At 44.1% G+C, this 16,475-nt stretch overlaps 1 protein-coding gene across 2 annotated transcripts in view; it reads left to right on the top strand.

Moving 5' to 3' along the window:
• Nucleotides 1–621: 621 nt before the first annotated feature.
• The window catches only part of LZTS1 (leucine zipper tumor suppressor 1), a 29,022-nt gene continuing 13,168 nt past the window's right edge, over nucleotides 622–16,475 (top strand). Inside the window, exon 1 of one of the 2 annotated variants that reach the window (XM_077262135.1) lies at nucleotides 622–756. The gene's annotated coding sequence lies outside the window, so the exon portion shown is untranslated. Of the gene's footprint in view, nucleotides 757–3,079; nucleotides 3,159–16,475 lie in introns of those variants that run through there. The other variant, XM_077262134.1, reaches the window with a different exon arrangement.

Here is a 16,475-nt window from a genome sequence, read left to right as displayed (position 1 = left end):
GTGTGCCCACGTTCAAGATTGTTCGCAGAATTTTCCTGATCAAGACTGGAGGAAATCCGCTCTCATTTTTATCCCGGATTTTTCACGTTTTTCTTGCGGATTTTTTCGGAGCTTCCCACTGCTATATAGTGGCAAATCCGGAGATTTTCCGCAAAATTAATGAACATACTGCGTTTTTTTCGTGAGTTTTTTTTTCCCGGAAAAAAAACGCAGCATGGGTACAAAAATTGCGGATTGCATTCTAATAATGGGATGCTTAATGTAAGCTTTTTTTAGCGTTTTTGCAGCGGAAAACCAATGAAAAAACGCTAAAAAAAATGCTAAAAATCCTGAACGTGGGCACACAGCCTAAGAGTGCGGCAGTGTCATATTTGGTGGTGCCCATTCTTCTTTTTGGGGCCAATTTCCTTACTTTTTTTTTTCAGGAGCCTGTATGTATATGTGTGTGCCTGTGACTTTATAAAATAATATGGAGGAAGATTTTCTGATCGTTGGAAAACTACGTACATAAAAAAGGGGGGAGAAATAAGGCTCCTGCAGCGAGTGTGTGAGGGAGGATAGGAAAATCAAAGCGTGTGGGAGTCAGATGGAGTTTTATGTAAATTCTGCCTTTTTTTTCCCGGAGCCAATAAGAGGAACGAGTGCATTCTATCCCAGCCTTCCGTTCCTTGCCAATTTGGCTACTAGTCTCTGCTGTCAGTGGATAATCGAGTGCTGTAAGCTACAGGTCAGGCCTCAGACTGGTGGACTATACAGGTGAGTGTAGGGGGCATTATTGCTGGGAAGGGGCAATGGTGGTCCTAACGGATGGATCGTAAAGGAGCGATAGTCTGCAGACTTGTACTTGGCCAAGGGAGACCTCCATCACCTGGGGGAGGAGTGAACGAGCCTTTCTGGTGTCTTTTGTGAGGGTGATAGTTTAGAGAAAAGAAGATGATACTCTGCAGAAATAGGGGGGAAAAGTTTTGCGAGAAATTGTTGGGGGGGTACTATTTAGGCAGCAATTTTCAGTAAGGAAGCAGAAAGAAGCAACGCTCTGCAGGTAGGAGGCAGAAGAATTATCTGGGTTCAAGACTTGAGAAAAAGAATTTGACAACTTGTAAAGGTTTAGACCTTTTAGGGGCGACTCTATATTGATTCGAGGGAGCGGGCCTTAAAAGTCTTGTAGGTTAATGCTCTGCAGTCATCCTAGAAGAGCGACGCTCTGCAGTCATCCTATCATCCTAGAAGAGCAATGCTCTGCAGTCATCCTAGAAGAGCGATGCTCTGCAGTTGTCCTAGAAGAGCGACGCTCTGCAGTCATCCTAGAAGAGAGATGCTCTGCAGTTGTCCTAGAAGACCGATGCTCTACAGTCGTCCTAGAAGAGCGATGCTCTGCAGTGATCCTAGAAGAGCGATGCTCTGCAGTAATCATAGAAGAGCGACGCTCTGCAGTCATCGTATTATCCTAGAAGAGCGATGCTCTGCAATCGTCCTAGAAGACCGACGCTCTGCAGTCATCCTAGAAGAGCGATGCTCTGCAGTCGTCCTAGAAGAGAGATGCTCTGCAGTAATCATAGAAGAGCGACGCTCTGCAGTCATCCTATCATCCTAGAAGAGCGATGCTCTGCAGTCGTCCTAGAAGAGCGATGCTCTGCAGTCATCCTAGAAAATCGATGCTCTGCAGTCATCCTAGAAGAGCAATGCTCTGCAGTCATCCTTGAAGAGAGATGCTCTGCAGTCATCCTAGAAGAGCAATGCTCTGCAGTCATCCTAGAAGAGCAATGTTCTGCAGTCATCCTAGAAGAGCAATGCTCTGCAGTCATCCTAGAAGAGCGATGCTCTGCAGTTGTCCTAGAAGAGCGACGCTCTGCAGTCATCCTAGAAGAGAGATGCTCTGCAGTTGTCCTAGAAGACCGATGCTCTACAGTCGTCCTAGAAGAGCGATGCTCTGCAGTGATCCTAGAAGAGCGATGCTCTGCAGTAATCATAGAAGAGCGACGCTCTGCAGTCATCGTATTATCCTAGAAGAGCGATGCTCTGCAATCGTCCTAGAAGACCGACGCTCTGCAGTCATCCTAGAAGAGCGATGCTCTGCAGTCGTCCTAGAAGAGAGATGCTCTGCAGTAATCATAGAAGAGCGACGCTCTGCAGTCATCCTATCATCCTAGAAGAGCGATGCTCTGCAGTCGTCCTAGAAGAGCGATGCTCTGCAGTCATCCTAGAAAATCGATCCTCTGCAGTCATCCTAGAAGAGCAATGCTCTGCAGTCATCCTTGAAGAGAGATGCTCTGCAGTCATCCTAGAAGAGCAATGCTCTGCAGTCATCCTAGAAGAGCAATGTTCTGCAGTCATCCTAGAAGAGCGACACTCTGCAGTCATCCTAGAAGAGAGATGTTCTGCAGTCGTCCTAGAAGAGCGACACTCTGCAGTCATCCTAGAAGAGCGATGCTCTGCAGTCATCCTAGAAGAGCGATGCTCTGCAGTCATCCTAGAAGAGCGATGCTCTGCAGTCATCCTAGAAGAACGATGCTCTTCAGTCGTCCTAGAAGAGAGATGTTCTGCAGTCGTCCTAGAAGAGCGATGCTCTGCAGTCATCCTAGAAGAGCGATGCTCTTCAGTCGTCCTATCATCCTAGAAGAGCGATGCTCTGCAGTCATCCTAGAAGAGCGATGCTCTGCAGTCATCCTAGAAGAGCGATGCTCTGCAGTCAATGAAGTAGTAACAATGTCCTGCACTATATAATTCTGCCCTCAGCATCTCTCTTAAGAGGCGTATAGGTGAGCGATGCTCTGCAGATATCGTTAATGAATCAAAGCTCCTTTAGAAAAGCAATAAATGGGATGAGGACCCTCTTAGGTAAAACGTTCCCGCATTGATCAACACGATTTTCTATGTGCAGATGCAGCAGAGCTGGATTGGTCACACATGCACATAATATACTGTATATTTTACATAGGACTGCTAATTAATTTAGAGATAGGTCCAAAAAGGTAAATGACACATTCAGCTCTGCTACATGTGCCTTAATCTGCGCTCTGGATAGATCTATGGATGTATGGCTAGAAGGGTTAATAGAAGGCTGGTCCGTAGGTTACAGGTGGGCAGGGATTAATGGTGGGATGTATTATTGTGGAGGATCGGAGCGGAGGACCAGGAATCCTTGTGCGGATGTAGAGGTGAGATGTTATCCTATGTGTCTATCGTGTGTCGCTGGCAGCGAAGGGTTAATTGAGTCGAATCCCTACCGATCCTTTTTTTGGAGTGATTGATTTAGGTTAGCAGCTGTAGCACTTGGTGGTTTTTTGGGGGAAAAGGACGTTCTGGGCTCTCGGGGGTCATTTTACGTCGTCTACTTAACGGTTTGTTGCCAAATTGAAATGTAGAATTTTAGGAAACTATAGTTTTGTTCTATGCAACAAACTAAAGGAAAAAGGTCCAAAAATGCACTGGGGGATACGGGAGATAATTATTTTCTGCTTCTAAATAGCGATGTAGCAGAGATGGATTTGTCATCGCAGTCCTATGTAAAAAAAAAAAAAATCAAACTGATTTCAACATTGCTCTGATGCGAGACTAATTTAGCATTGAGAAGTGTGAATCTGCGTTATTATAGGAGGAAAATGATCTGGAGGGTTAATTTGCAGTCCCACGTAAAATCATACTGATTTCAACATTGGTCAGATGAGAGTCGAATTTAGCATTGAGAAGTCTGAATCTGCCTTATAGAAGAAAGATGGTTTGCAGTCCCATGTAAAATCAAACTGATCTCAGTTTTGCTCACAGGAACGACAAATTTGCCATTGAGCGCTGTGGATCATCTGCGTTATAGAAAAAAATATATAACTTGCAGTCCCATGTAAAAATGTAACTGAGTTAATTTTTGCTCGGATGAGTTTATAAACAGCTCCAGCTCTGCTACATCTATGAGGATTCTAATTTTTGCAGCGTGGTCCCATGGTTGGTTCTGATCCAAATGTCGGTGGCTTAGTCACACGTTTGTATGGTTTTGTGTCTTGGGTTTGACACAGCGAGCAGCGGAGGGGGTTCTGGTAAATGTTGGGATTTTTTTATTTTTTGTGATTGTGTGGGTCTGTTGCCATAGGATGCTGTCAGATTTTGACATGATCTGGTAGAGAGGCTGTTGTCCCTGACGGCTGCTCCAGCCTGACTCATGCAGCACAGAGTGTGCGTGGGAGGCGCTGCTACCTCTAAGACTATGCAGTCAAAAAATCAGGGACTGGGAGACTTAAAGGGACGAACTGAAGGAGTGTGGGGGAGAATGCCGGAGAACCTGCCTCCATTATTAGCATTGCCTGAATGTCAAGAGTTTTCTTTTTCTTCCCATATAAATTACTTTTATATATATATATATATATATATATATATATATATATATATATATATATATATATAGTCTCTCTCCATCAACCTTTTGCTGAACTACAACTCCCAGCATACCTTGATGGCCAAAGGGGGACAGATTGGAGACTATTAATCTAAAGCTGGCCATAACTGTCGTTTGGCAAAAGACTATCTCATCCACTTCCTCCCTACACATCAGCGCTCGACTCATGTGTTCTCAATGGGGAGAGAGAAAAAAAAAACACTGGCAGTTTATGTCTTCCCTGAAAACAAAAGGCTCAGACGTTGAAATTCGAATATGTTCGATCCTTCCCCCCTCCAAAAGCTGTTAGCAGAGAGTCTGCAGGCCCACAAATACATCAGATGGTCAGACTTTTTTGGCAAAATTGGCTGAATTTCATTTAATGCGTATAAAGGCCTTGAGATGTGTAGATGATTAGTACCTAAATCGATCCGTTAAACTCAAGAGCCCTTTAAAGAGAACCGGTCACAAAGTTAAAAGTGACCAGTTTTTGCTCTTTTTTTTATTCCTGCTGCTCCCCTGAGTAATCCACTTTTTGTCTTTTTTAAATCAGCCATACGGTTCCTGAGATATGAGCCTTTTTATGTAATGCAATTTTTCCCTGGTATTTAGAAGGGGGCGTGGCTCACGGGATCCTCTGGGGCATGTCTTTAAGCTGCTCTGCATAATTACCCTGTGTGAGCCACGCCCCCACGATAAAGACCATGCAAATTAGCTGTAAATGAAAAGCCCATATCTCTGGAACCGTATCGAGGATTTAAACAAGAGAAAAAGCAAAACGCTTAATGGAACAGTGGGAATAAAAGAAGTACAAAAACTGACCGATCTTGACCTAGTGACAGCTACTTCTTAAAGGGTAAATTTCCACAAAATTAGAACGTTATGGCTTTGAATCCCCCCTTAATACAGTGTGTTATGGGTAAATTATTACCACCTCTTTGTTGACCAAAAACCTTTTTATATCACAAGGGAACTGTGAGAACAAACTGTCTTTGTTGCCCATAACAACCAATCACAGCTCAGCTTTCATTGTTCAAGGATGGAGTTCAGAATGAAAACTGCACTGTGCTTGGTTGCTATGGGCAACAGGAACAATTTTTCTTTTCGGCAGTTTCAGAAACTCAGGAGTATAGAGGTCTTTCTGGACAAATATAGTATTATTAAGGTCCAGAAACATATAATACAGAAGTATTATAAAGGTGTCTGTAGAGGTTTTCACTAACATTTATCATTTATCCACGAGATCGATGGCTGAGGGGACGTCACACCACTGGGACCCTCTTCAATCACAAGAACGAGGGTCCCGGGTGGCCATGTTTCCATGGAATGGTGGATGAGCATAGGCTATGCTGCGCAACTGAAAGACTATGGGGCTGACAGAGATAGAAGTGGGGGTCCCATCAGTGGGGCCCTCAGTGATTAATTAATACCTATCCTTTGTATTCTTAAAAAAAGAAACCCCTTTAAGGAATTATTCATCTCCCTAAAATGGGCACACATGAGGTAACTAGGGTTGAGGTTGTTTTACTACTTACTCATGTTACCCGCAGATACACGGGCGGACATATCATTGGTGCATATTGTGCAGCCGTACAGGGGCTCTAGAGGTAAGGGGGCCCTTCCTCCTCCAAAACAGGAGAAAACGTTCATTATGATGAGAATTTGGACAGCAAAGGGCCCATTTAGGACTTTGATAACATAGAAGACAATGTGTCATTCAAGTAATCCGATGCCAGCTGCAAAATCATGGTTAAAGTACTGTAAATAAAGGTTCATTATATTCTTTAAAAGTTTTATATACTTTTTTAAAATTTTCCATATGACTGTTTTTTTTATTAAAAAAATAAGAAATCTTACAATGTTCATACTGACCACTAGGCCTAATATTAGACTCACAATTTCTGACTTTTCAGCAGTTTAATTATCATCACAGACAGTATTTAATGAAAAGTAACACGTCTCTACACAGTAGATAACACCGGATCCACACTTCACTATAGAGGACATCACAGCTTACCTCCTTCCCCTCCCTTCACAATGACCTATGCCCAGAAAATACTTGTATAAAAGCCCATAGTGTAATAGCTAGTCTATTGCTGCTGGAAAGAGATAATAAGCCTTATTTTAGTCACAGTGGTCAGTTTGAAAATGTTAACATTTCTGAATCTTTTTTAATGAAGATGCTAAGGGTGATATGGGGGAAAAAAACAGTTTTAAAAAATGCATTTACCTTCAAAACCTAATTTAATCAATGATTGTTTTCGTGATGAAAAATTCATTTTGAAGTGTGATTGTCCATGGAGGTTCAGCTTGGCCATAATAACCGTAGTGGAGAAGTAGATCAGGGTAGATAACATTTCAAGAGCCATATTATCAGGTTGTAACACTATAAAGTGTAAAACTACCTCGTCCCCTGTTTTCTGAATGGCCAAGTTTATTAAACATTTATGACACTTTCTATGAATATCTCAGATGGGAATACCCTGTACAGGAGTAGTCGGGATAAAACTGATAGAAATTATACAGAGCCACCATTTACCATAACAGTACGGGCCATAAAGTGTTCTCCATATCAGCATCAGCCACAAAGTGCTCTTCAAAACAGCATCAGCCACAGGCCATGGTCACACTGTCAGTATTTGGTCAGTGTTTTACATCAGTATTTGTGAGCCAAAACTAGGAGTGGGTGATAAATCCAGAAGTGGTGACGTGTTTCTATTATACTTTTCCTCTGATTATTCCACTCCTGGTTTTGGCTTACAAATACTGAGCTAAAATACTGACCAAATACTGCTAGTGTGACAGTGGCCACAAAGTGTTCTCCATATCAGCACCAGCCACAAAGTGTTCTCCATATCAGCACCAGCTACAAAGTGTTCTCCATAACAGTGTCAGCCAAAAAGTGTTCTCCATATCAGCACGAACCCCAAAGTGTTCTCCTTAACAGCATCAGCCCCAAAGTGTTCTCCATATCAGCACCAGCCACAAAGTGTTCTCCATATCAGCATCAGCCCCAAAGTGTTCTCCATATCAGCACCAGCCACAAAGTGTTCTCCATAACAGCGTATGCCACAAAGTGTTCTCCATATCAGCACCAGCCACAAAGTGTTCTCCATATCAGCACCAGTTACAAAGTGTTCTCCATAACAGCACCAGCCACAAAGTGTTCTCCATAACAGCATCAGCCACAAAGTGTTCTCCATAACAGTGTCAGCCCCAAAGTGTTCTCCATATCAGCATCAGCTACAAAGTGTTCTTCATATCAGCGCCAGCCACAAAGTGTTCTCCATATCAGCATCAGCCACAAAGTGTTCTCCATATCAGCGCAAGCCACAAAGTGTTCTCCATAACAGCGCCAGCCACAAAGTGTTCTCCATAACAACACCATCCACAAAGTGTTCTCCATAACAACACCATCCACAAAGTGTTCTCCATATCAGCATCAGCCACAAAGTGTTCTCCATATCAGCACCAGCAACAAAGTGTTCTCCATATCAGCATCAGCTACAAAGTGTTCTCCATATCAGCGCATGCCACAAAGTGTTCTCCATATCAGCACCAGCCACAAAGTGTTCCACATAACAGCACCAGCCACAAAGTGTTCTCCATATCAGCGCCAGCCACAAAGTGTTCTCCATATCAGCACCAGCCACAAAGTGTTCTCCATAACAGCATCAGCCACAAAGTGTTCTCCATATCAGCGCCAGCCACAAAGTGTTCTCCATATCAGCACCAGCCACAAAGTGTTCTCCATATCAGCACCAGCCACAAAGTGTTCCACATATCAGCACCAGCCACAAAGTGTTCTCCATATCAGCACCAGCCACAAAGTGTTCCACATATCAGCATCAGCCACAAAGTGTTCTCCATATCAGCACCAGCCACAAAGTGTTCTCCATATCAGCGCCAGCCACAAAGTGTTCCACATATCAGCACCAGCCACAAAGTGTTCTCCATATCAGCACCAGCCACAAAGTGTTCCACATATCAGCACCAGCCACAAAGTGTTCTCCATATCAGCACCAGCCACAAAGTGTTCCACATATCAGCATCAGCCACAAAGTGTTCTCCATATCAGCACCAGCCAAAGTGTTCTCCATATCAGTGCATGCCACAAAGTGTTCTCCATATCAGCACCAGCCACAAAGTGTTCCACATAACAGCACCAGCCACAAAGTGTTCTCCATATCAGCGCCAGCCACAAAGTGTTCTCCATATCAGCACCAGCCACAAAGTGTTCCACATATCAGCATCAGCCACAAAGTGTTCTCCATATCAGCACCAGCCACAAAGTGTTCCACATAACAGCACCAGCCACAAAGTGTTCTCCATATCAGCGCCAGCCCCAAAGTGTTCTCCATATCAGCACCAGCCCCAAAGTGTTCTCCATATCAGCATCAGCCACAAAGTGTTCTCCATATCAGCATCAGTCACAAAGTGTTCTCCATATCAGCACCAGCCACAAAGTGTTCTCCATATCAGCGCATGCCACAAAGTGTTCCACATAACAGCACCAGCCACAAAGTGTTCTCCATATCAGCGCCAGCCACAAAGTGTTCTCCATAACAGCACCAGCCACAGTGTTCTCCATATCAGCACCAGCCACAAAGTGTTCCACAAATCAGCATCAGCCACAAAGTGTTCCCAATATCAGTGCAAGCCACAAAGTGTTCTCCATGTCAGCACCAGCCACAAAGTGTTCTCCATATCAGCGCCAGCCACAAAGAGTTCTCCATAACAGCATCAGCGACAAAGTGTTCTCCATATCAGCACCAGCCACAAACTGTTCTCCATATCAGCACCAGCCACAAAGTGTTCTCCTTATCAGCACAAGCCACAAAGTGTTCTCCATAACAGCATCAGCCACAAAGTGTTCTCCATAACAGCAGAAGCCACATAGTGCTCTCCATAACAGCACCAGCCACAAAGTGTTCTCCATATCAGCATCAGCCACAAAGTGTTCTCCATATCAGCACCAGCCACAAAGTGTTCTCCATATCAGCACCAGCCACAAAGTGTTCTACATAACAGCATCAGCCACAAAGTGTTCTACATAACAGCATCAGCCACAAAGTGTTCTCCATATCAGCACCAGCCACAAAGTGTTCTCCATAACAGCATCAGCCACAAAGTGTTCTCCATATCAGCACCAGCCACAAAGTGTTCTCCATATCAGCACCAGCCACAAAGTGTTCTACATAGCAGCATCAGCCACAAAGTGTTCTACATAACAGCATCAGCCACAATGTGTTCTCCATAACAGCACCAGCCACAAAGTGTTCACCATAACAGCACCAGCCACAAAGTGTTCTCCATAACAGCACCAGCCACAAAGTGTTCTCCATAACAGCACCAGCCACAAAGTGTTCTCCATATCAGCACGAACCAAAGTGTTCTCCATATCAGCACCAGCCACAAAGTGTTCTCCATAACAGCACGAGCCACAAAGTGTTCTCCATAACAGTGTCAGCCACAAAGTGTTCTCCATAACAGCACCAGCCATAAAGTGTTCTCCATATCAGCACCAGCCACAAAGTGTTCTCCATAACAGCACGAGCCACAAAGTGTTCTCCATAACAGTGTCAGCCACAAAGTGTTCTCCATAACAGCACGAGGCACAAAGTGTTCTCCATAACAGAGCCAGCCACAAAGTGTTCTCCATAACAGCACGAACCACAAAGTGTTCTCCATAACACCACCAGCCACAAAGTGTTCTCCGTAACAGCACGAACCACAAAGTGTTCTCCATAACAGCACCAGCCATAAAGTGTTCTCCATATCAGCACCAGCCACAAAGTGTTCTCCATAACAGCACGAGCCACAAAGTGTTCTCCATATCAGCATCAGCCACAAAGTGTTCTACATAACAGCATCAGCCACAAAGTGTTCTCCATATCAGCGCCAGCCACAAAGTGTTCTCCATATCAGCATCAGCCACAAAGTGTTCTCCATATCAGCACCAGCCACAAAGTGTTCTCCATATCAGCACCAGCCACAAAGTGTTCTCCATAACAGCACGAGCCACAAAGTGTTCTCCATAACAGTGTCAGCCACAAAGTGTTCTCCATAACAGCACGAGCCACAAAGTGTTCTCCATAACAGCGCCAGCCACAAAGTGTTCTCCATAACAGCACGAGCCACAAAGTGTTCTCCATAACAGTTTCAGCCACAAAGTGTTCTCCATAACAGCACGAACCACAAAGTGTTCTCCATAACACCACCAGCCACAAAGTGTTCTCCGTAACAGCACGAACCACAAAGTGTTCTCCATAACAGCACCAGCCATAAAGTGTTCTCCATATCAGCACCAGCCACAAAGTGTTCTCCATAACAGCACGAGCCACAAAGTGTTCTCCATATCAGCATCAGCCACAAAGTGTTCTACATAACAGCATCAGCCACAAAGTGTTCTCCATATCAGCGCCAGCCACAAAGTGTTCTCCATATCAGCATCAGCCACAAAGTGTTCTCCATATCAGCACCAGCCACAAAGTGTTCTCCATATCAGCACCAGCCACAAAGTGTTCTCCATAACAGCACGAGCCACAAAGTGTTCTCCATAACAGTGTCAGCCACAAAGTGTTCTCCATAACAGCACGAGCCACAAAGTGTTCTCCATAACAGCGCCAGCCACAAAGTGTTCTCCATAACAGCACGAGCCACAAAGTGTTCTCCATAACAGTTTCAGCCACAAAGTGTTCTCCATAACAGCACGAACCACAAAGTGTTCTCCATAACACCACCAGCCACAAAGTGTTCTCCATATCAGCACCAGCCACAAAGTGTTCTCCATAACAGCACGAGCCACAAAGTGTTCTCCATAACAGTGTCAGCCACAAAGTGTTTTCCATAACAGCACGAGGCACAAAGTGTTCTCCATAACAGAGCCAGCCACAAAGTGTTCTCCATAACAGCACGAACCACAAAGTGTTCTCCATAACACCACCAGCCACAAAGTGTTCTCCATAACAGCACGAACCACAAAGTGTTCTCCATAACAGCACCAGCCATAAAGTGTTCTCCATATCAGCACCAGCCACAAAGTGTTCTCCATAACAGCACGAGCCACAAAGTGTTCTCCATAACAGTGTCAGCCACAAAGTGTTCTCCATAACAGCACGAGCCACAAAGTATTCTCCATAACAGTGTCAACCTCAAAGTGTTCTCCATATCAGCACCAGCCAAAGTGTTCTCCATAATAGTTCTAACCCCAACTGTTTTCCGTAATAGCACTTTCCACAATTGTCCCCCATTCCAGTCCTAAAGACATAGTGGCCTCTATACCAGCACCAACCACAATGTGTCCTCCATAAAAGTGCTGGTCACACAGTTTACTTATAGCAATTGCAGCTGCAAAGTGTCCTCCACAGCAGTGCCATCTAAAATGTGTCCTCCATAACAGTGCCACCCATAAATTGTGTGCCATTAAAGAGTCAGCCACAAAGTGTCTTCCATGAAATTGCCAGTCTCCCCATTGCAATTGCAGTCAAAAAGCGCCAAACACAGTCATCCCTATAATTTTTCATTACAGTCCCATTCATACAGTAACCTCCATAACAGTGCCATTCACAAAGAGTCTTCCATAACATCGCCAGCGACAAAGTGTCCTCTATATCAGCAGCCACAAAGTGTTGTGTCCTCTATGAAAATGCTGGTCACAGCCTCCTCATAACAATTGCAGCCACAAAGTGCTGTCTATAACAGGGTCAACCATAAAGTGTCCTCCATACTAGTGCCAGCCACAAAGGGTCCTCCAACCTCCATAAAACCGTTAGCTTCACAGTCTCCCAATAGAATTCCCAGTCACAAAGTATCCTCCATACCACTGCCATCCATAAAGTGTCTTCCATATCAATCCCAGTCACAATGTGTCCTCCAATAACAGTGCCACCCACATGGTGCTCCATTATTACTCCAGCACTCTTAAGGAAAAGGAAACTGAGCTTGCATCTAATGACAACACTCTGTTCTCTGCACCAGAAGTATGTGAGGATCTTTTGACAATCGGCCATCTTGGATCATTAGAAATGGCACACTAGTCTGTGTCCTGATGGGTCACTACTTATCAGCATGTTATATTGAGCTTTGCGATTCATCACCATTGCTTTTATTGGCATACCTTTAAAGAGACTGACCACAAACAGGGATTCCTTCTTCCAGAAAGAGCACCAACCTCTATCTATGGTCCATCCTAGCACTGCCATTCAGCTCTATTGAAGTAAATGGCAAAGAACTGGAATACCACTCACAACCCGATGATGGGGTAACTCTTTGTGGAAGACTGCGGCCATGTTTTTCTACTCCTGGACAATCAAGTTAATATTTTTTTACCTCACTAAGGTAGTCATTGGTGATCTGGCACTGGCCTTTGATGCCACATCCAGTGACAAGAGGCCCGACACCCTTTATTGGATACAGGCGATATGACTTTGGGGTCTTTTCCCTCACCCGACATCTGTTAATCTTGTGGAGAGAAGGCGAAAATAGGCATCTTTTCATTTGGGTCTCTCTCCATTTTGGGGGCTAGCTCCATGATCTGTACTCCCTTACGAACGATCATAGGAAGGTTTCTGCTTGCATCTCCTTTATGGGACTTTAAGTCTTGGCATGACGTAAAATCTTCTATAGTTTTTGGACACTTGGCTCTCAGGGACATGCTGAAATTTGTATTTTTGCAAATTCTGGAGAGGCACATGTTGATGATGGCCGATTTTAGATTGTTGCACTCTGCCATCATGTTCCCCTGTGAATTCCCGATTATTCCCACATCGGTGCTGATAACTCTCGCAAACTCCTGCGCTTTAACCCATTCCATGCCTTCCAGCAGAAGCTTTTGTCCTACTCTTTTCAGAAGGCGTCAGACTTCCTGTTGCCACGGAAACAGAGTGCGCAGCTTGGAACGCGGCGTACAGTGTGTGTATTTTTACTGTGGCTTTTATGATTGACAAACTATTGCATTGTGCCTGATCGCAGGATATTATTATTATGTGACACAAATGACGGCCTATTCGTGATGTTAGCTGCACATTACTAGATCAGGATCTACAGCAGCTTGTGTGACTATCGCATGTAAATATATGATTTATCCCCTAGCATTATACCCCAAAGTGCCATGAAATATATGGTGTAGGAATCAATGCATTGTTGTGCATGTCTCTATGGACCCTTCGGATAAGACACCAGCTCTAGGTTCCTCCAAGTTTGCACCATTTGACTTGTGGAGTTAATTGATAGTTTACTTGTTTGCCGATCGGCATTCGCTTAATAGCCTGTTTAGACTGGAAGAACTCGTCTCCTTTGTGCACAGAACAACCAGTAATAGATTGTTCAATGAAATACTTCTCAGCAGCACATGTTCTGATTACACATGAGGACATGCTGCCGAGAAAGATGCTTACACCCGACGAACGAGCATTTTGCTGCCAGTCGGGTGATCGATAGCCTGTTTACACTGTCTGATTTTCAGGAAACGAGCGTTCCTATGAATCATCGTTCATGATAATCAGCCAGTATAAATCCAGCTTAGTTCAGCCACATAACAGCTAACTGCAAATGCCCCATAACAGTGTGACACGCATAGATGCCCCATAAGAATGTGCCAGACATAGATACCCCATAACAGTGTGATAAGCATAGATACCCCACAACATTGTGCCAGAGAGATTCCCTATAACAATGTGCCAGACAGATGCTCCATAGGAATGTGCCAGACATAGATGCCCCATAGCATTATGCCAGACAAATTCCCTGTAAGAATGTGCCCGACATAGATACCCCATAACAGTGTGATAAGCATAGATACACCACAACATTGTGCCAGAGAGATTCCCTATAAGAATTTGCCATACACAGATGCCCCATAACATTATGCCAGAAAAATTCCCTGTAAGAATGTGCCCGACATAGATGCCCCTAACGATGTGCTAAGCATAGATGATCCATAACATTGTGGCAAAAATAGACGCCCATATGTCCCTATGCCAAACAGATGCCCTGTAATACGCTAAAGGCTGATGCGCTATAAAAATGTCCCAGCCATAGGTGCCCAATAACGGTATGCCAACTGCAGATGCCCCACAACATTGGCATCTACCGATGTCCTTATTACAGTGTGCTAAACATAGATGCCCCATAAGAGTATGGTAACAACTGATGCCCGATAAAAAGTGTGTCATCCATTAACGTCCCCATAAGTGTTTCAGACATAGATGCCCCATAATAGTATGGTAACCGCTGATGCCCCATAAAAGTGTGTTATCCACTAACGTCCCCATAAGTGTTTCAGACATAGATGCCCCATAATAGTATGGTAACCGCTGATGCCCCATAAAAGTGTGTTATCCACAGACGTCCCCATAAGTGTTTCAGACATAGATGCCCCATAATAGTATGGTAACTGCTGATACCCCATAAAAGTGTGTTCTCCACTGACGTCCCCATAAGTGTTTCAGACATAGATGCCCCATAATAGTATGGTAACGGCTGATGCCCCATAAAAGTGTGTTATCCACTGACGTCCACATAAGTGTTTCAGACATAGATGCCCCATAATAGTATGGTAACTGCTGATACCCCATAAAAGTGTGTTCTCCACTGACGTCCCCATAAGTGTTTCAGACATAGATGCCCCATAATAGTATGGTAACTGCTGATGCCCCATAAAAGTGTGTTATCCACTAACGTCCCCATAAGTGTTTCAGACATAGATGCCCCATAATAGTATGGTAACCGCTGATGCCCCATAAAAGTGTGTTATCCACAGACGTCCCCATAAGTGTTTCAGACATAGATGCCCCATAATAGTATGGTAACTGCTGATACCCCATAAAAGTGTGTTCTCCACTGACGTCCCCATAAGTGTTTCAGACATAGATGCCCCATAATAGTATGGTAACCGCTGATGCCCCATAAAAGTGTGTTATCCACTAACGTCCCCATAAGTGTTTCAGACATAGATGCCCCATAATAGTATGGTAACCGCTGATGCCCCATAAAAGTGTGTTATCCACTGACGTCCCCATAAGTGTTTCAGACATAGATGCCCCATAATAGTATGGTAACCGCTGATGCCCCATAAAAGTGTGTTATCCACTAACGTCCCCATAAGTGTTTCAGACATAGATGCCCCATAATAGTATGGTAACTGCTGATACCCCATAAAAGTGTGTTCTCCACTGACGTCCCCATAAGTGTTTCAGACATAGATGCCCCATAATAGTATGGTAACCGCTGATGCCTCGTAACTGTGTCAGACACATATGCCCCATAACAGAGTGTCATCCACCAATGTCACCATAATAGGGTGCTAAACATAGATTCCCCTTAGTAGATTGCCCGACATAGATGTCCCATAATAGTGTGCCTCAAAAAACTTACGCATTATAAAACTACAAGTTTTTTATGCAGAAACCGCTTACGAATTGCTCTTCTTTGGGGGGAATTTTTATTTTCCCGAAGTGTTTCCTAAAGCATCTTTGCAGCCTTTTGATTTGACAATTTTGAGTGGATTCCATCAGGATTTTTTTCACAGAATGACATGCATGTTTTTTATTCACTAGGCCACGGTGGTTTCTCAAAACCATTTCAGAAAAAATTAATGCTGAAAAAACTCCTCACATGAACAATAAAATAAATAATGAATAACAAGAGTTTTCCATGCATTTTTTAAACATTTTTTGAGGAAGATTTTGGAGCATATTTAAATTCTGTGTGAACATATGTAGGAGGGGGGTGCCAAGGAGGTAGTCATAGCCGATGGCAATCCTTGGATCACTCCCTGGTCCCTTCCCAGTAAACATTTCTCTGTTGCGTTACCTCTGTGCTGACTCTCTGCACCATCTGGACTTGCTCGATACGGGGATGTATTCCTCACAGATGGTTCCACAATAAAGAAGACACACCCCGGCTTAACTTCAATAACAACTTGTTTACTTAGCAGAGTCCGTTCAAGTACAGGCACTTCGGGTATCACATTTAGTACCTTCTCTTCTGTCCCTGTTCTGTCCTTTCCTTCTCTATGCTCAGCCCTGGGTTGGACCAAATCTTCCGGTCCCGCAGAATCTATTCCATCCGGAATTCTTGCCTCACATGGGGGAGTCCTACGCTGCTT

This window comes from Ranitomeya variabilis, chromosome 5, assembly GCF_051348905.1.
Source record: "Ranitomeya variabilis isolate aRanVar5 chromosome 5, aRanVar5.hap1, whole genome shotgun sequence".
Lineage (NCBI taxonomy): Eukaryota > Metazoa > Chordata > Amphibia > Anura > Dendrobatidae > Ranitomeya > Ranitomeya variabilis.
The sequence above is the reverse complement of the archived record's forward strand: the minus strand, read 5'-3'. Positions and strand labels throughout refer to the sequence as shown.